Consider the following 4,252-nt stretch of genomic DNA (forward strand, 5'->3'; position numbering starts at 1 on the left):
ATTTAATTTGATAGTTTTAAAAACGATTAAAATGTCATGGAGTTATTACTTTTCAAGTTGAGTGGGTTGGGTAGGAGTCTGGACCCATGCAGCATCTGCTCTTGCAATGAAACATACATAATGAGGTAGGGGGGGGGGGGGTATATGTATCTTGTTCTACAATGAATATTTGTATTATATCACTGTGTATATAAAAAAAAATCCGTGGGAATACTTAACGACTCGAGTTGGATTTCTTTTAGAAATAGTTTAAGGTGACAACTTGAAAATCAAAATTGCTTTCAACAAAATGTGTATCTAGCTACTGGAAAACCAGAAGTGACACATACTCCTCCACTACTTGGGGAGGGGGTATATTTTCCCAGTTTTAAGAAATATTCTTAATTCATTATTGAAAATAAAGATAAGTGGCTGCAGTGTGTAAAATATCTAGTTCACCAAATGAGTGTCAATCTTTTTACTTCATATGACACCCCCCCCCCCTTCACTCTCAAATACTTTTTATCACTTGACCATGAAAATGTAGAAAGATTAAAATTTGAAGTACTCAGTCAATGCAAAGTAATTCAAAGTGAATTTCAATTCAGTTTCAATAAAACTATTTCTCATTTTGTTTTGTGTTTAATTGAAAACATTCATAGAACACAAGATTAGATGCTTTTTCAGCAGTCATTTTCTTGATATTAAAACTTGACAGTTTACTAAAGTTCATAAGCACAAATGTAGATGACAATTCACATCACTGAATGCAATTAGTGGATATCCTGGTTTGACCACTATGTACAGCGTAGTAACCAGCTGATGGAGATGAATATTATCTACTGGAGTCAATATGGCTGTCATCTGTGGGTACTAAATGGAAAAAAGATGAAAGTTGCCAGTCAAAAATATTTAAAACACAAGTCTACGTGTTCAAGTTTATATGTGCATTATAACATAAAAACATTCAAATGTCATACCATACAGCAATATCAAAACATGCTTCATATGAATTTTCTCTTATTTATCATTTTGAAGAAATTAATATTGACTAGATGTAAATAATGCCTATATTTATGTATATCCAGTGCCTGATTGGATTATTCAAAGTTTGTAAAAATTACCTTGTATGTACATTTGTGGTCACTGGTCTAGAGATGTGGAAAATTGGAAATATCATGCTCTTTGAAAAGTTCACATTCTTGTTGGTATGCACATCTGTAAATAGCATTATCTCATATCATAAATTCATATGCCGCAAACATTAAATGTATTAAAGAAGGGTCTCAAATACACATAAAAAATGTGGGCAATCAGTATGCATTCAGGGTCTTTTATTTTTCTTCCATTTATTCAAACTGTAATGTAAACGAAAATATCCCAAATTTATTTTCTTTCTAGTATGACACTTGATAAAATTAAATGTGACTGTAAATCTAGAGCATCAAAATTAATGTAGTTACACGTGCATTTGTACAAGATATTACCAGATACCTGATGCACTGATACTAGCGCCACCCCCCCCCCCCCACCCCCCCCCCCCCCCACCCCCATTTTTGAAAATATTTTTTGCAGCGATAAATCTGAAATGTGTTGATTCCCGGTCTAACTCATTTCTTTTTCGATTTTTAAAGTACTGTAATCGTTTCACACTTTTTGTAAGCTTTAGAGATTGGCCTTGTCCGGGTATAAAAAAAATGAGCACAAATTTTGTAATAAATTATAGGTTGCTAATGTTATTCATGCAATGCTAAATTATATATACAGTTTGACGTCATATGTACATGCCAAATATATATAAACGTCTTTACAAATATGCATATGAACCGTTAGTATTTAGTTTGTCATCAATATACATATCTCATATTGTGTAACATGATTGTATGCCAACATGCTTGGTGGATCAATAAATAAATTAAATAATGCCGGTAGAAGCTTACAAAAAGCGTGAAAGGATTACTTGAATCGAAAGAAGGATGAGATAGACAGGGAATTTACTTATTTCAGAGAAATTATAGCAAGAAAAAAATCAAAAGAAAGAGGGGGGGGGGGGTAAGTACATGTAATATCCATACTTTAGGTGCCTGTGGATTTTACTGCCTAGATACCCGCCTGTACTCATGTAAATCATGTTTATATAAACAAACAACAGCTGGTACCATTTGAGCATCAGTTCTCTAACATATAGGCCTATTTTGTGTGTGTGCACCTAATATATGCTACACATCGGCTACGTGTGACGTGTGCAGTATGTAAACAAGGAACATCAAACTATGTATATACTACCTCTAAAGTATTGAGTCAATGTATAAAACACAGTAAATGTTGTCTACTTTCATTGTTGACAACTTTGGTTTCAGGAATTCATACATCATTATTTCAATTACAAGAATTTACCTTGATTTTTCCGATTTCAAAGTTGTACAGCTGACATCTTCTGAACGTCGCGTCGTCTTTGCCATGTGCCTAGTAAGCGCATTTTAGACGCTGATCCCAACCATACGACAAACTTCACCGGGGTATTTCTCATCATAATGCCTTGTGATGTGTTGTCAAATCAGGGAAATTTGACTTATTTTAAGCGTAGAATAAAGGCAATATTCCGATATATTTTTATATGATCCTAAAATTAGAGTTTGTGTATGTGTATCCAAATATGGATTGATCAAGGCGGAGCAACTGTCATGACGTATCAGCTCATTATGATCTCATTATCATACCGAGTTCATTCGTTACCTTAAGTGTCCTGCGTATGAACTCCCATAATAAGCCAAATAGAAGTGTTCACCAACTATTTTATACCCTCCATCCCTCCTCAATTCGTTATAATTTTTAAGAAAATCATTGGATCCTCCTGTTCCGAAAATATGCACATCTACAAATGGCAATGAAGCATTGTACAGAATTTCAAATCTATCGGAAAGACTATATAGAAGGAAAAGCGTTCACAAGCTATTTTAACATCCTCCACCCCTCTTAGATCCACTAAAACTTTTAGGAAAATAATTGGATTCTCCTGTCCCGAAAATATGCACATCTACAAATGGCAATGAAGCATTGTACAAAGTTTCAAATCTATCCGATAAGCCATACAGGAGAAGTGTTCACAAGCTATTTTAACATCCTCCACCCCTCTTAGATCCACTAAAACTTTTAGGAACATAATTTGATCCTCCTGTCCCACCAATATGCACATCTACAAATGGCAATGAAGTATTGTGCAAAGTTTAAAATTTATCAGATAAACCATATAGGGGGGAAAGTGTTCACAAGCTATTTTACATCCTCCACCCCTTTTAGATCCACAATAACTTTTAGGAAAATAATTGGATTCCCCGGTCCCACCAATATGCACATCTGTAATGGCAATGACGCATTGTATAAAGTTTCAAATCTATCCGATAAGCCATATAGGAGGAGAAGTGGAGAAATGTTCACAAGATTTGTGACAGACAGACAGACAGACGGACGGACAGAAAGTACAAAAACAATGTCTCCCTTGAAAGGGGGGGGGGGGTATAATTGGAGGAACGACTATTCCAGTACACTTCCACACTTGGGAATTGTTTATCTCAAGTTAGTCTGTATTAATTTTGTTAACGATATAGATTTTGATATTTGTCGTTTTTTCGTGGTGTGTATTATGTGATGTTTGTTTATTTGATAAAAGACGCAAATTGCGTCAACAATGCTTCTATAAATTTCCTATTGGTTTTTGTATCTTTTTAAAATTTAAGATAGTAGGTTAGATCCGTTGTGACTTAAAAATACGGTTGATTGATATAAGTTGTTTTTTGTTGTTGTTGTTGTTGTTGCTTGGAACGGCTCATTTATGAAAGTAGGGTGTTATTGGAATATATGGTGTTTATGACTTTCAATTGATTCGATACACGAGAGAAAGTTTTGCTAATGATAAGGCAGGTTACTGACAAATGAATTGATGTTTCAGGGGTTTCAACGATGTCGTGTGAATTCAACATTTCGCAAATTTTATGATCGTTTTAATGATCTTATTTACATATATATATAACCTGTTAGGTCGACGTGTCTAATCCCATTGTTACGCCATTCTTTACACATTAATTTTGACTACAAATTACTCCATAATGACAGGTAATGTCAAAGAATGTGGCTCACGGCGGATGTGGCCAGTCTACAGAGGATGCTTACTCCTCCTAGGTACCTAATCCAATTTCTGATGTTTCCCTGCTCTAAATTTTGTATTCTTTATGGGATTTATGAGATTGATCACTATTCATTATCTTCGCTTTTT

General features: G+C 34.5%; 1 long non-coding RNA gene across 1 annotated transcript; it reads right to left on the reverse strand.

The window, feature by feature from the left end:
* Positions 1-605: 605 nt before the first annotated feature.
* LOC125655278 (uncharacterized) lies at positions 606-1,197 on the reverse strand. The gene is made up of 2 exons (XR_008802579.1): positions 1,104-1,197; positions 606-852 (listed from the first exon to the last, which is right to left on the reverse strand). It is a non-coding gene; the product is annotated as an uncharacterized LOC125655278 (long non-coding RNA).
* Positions 1,198-4,252: the final 3,055 nt, after the last annotated feature.

This window comes from Ostrea edulis, chromosome 4 (genome assembly GCF_947568905.1).
Source record: "Ostrea edulis chromosome 4, xbOstEdul1.1, whole genome shotgun sequence".
NCBI classification, from domain to species: domain Eukaryota; kingdom Metazoa; phylum Mollusca; class Bivalvia; order Ostreida; family Ostreidae; genus Ostrea; species Ostrea edulis.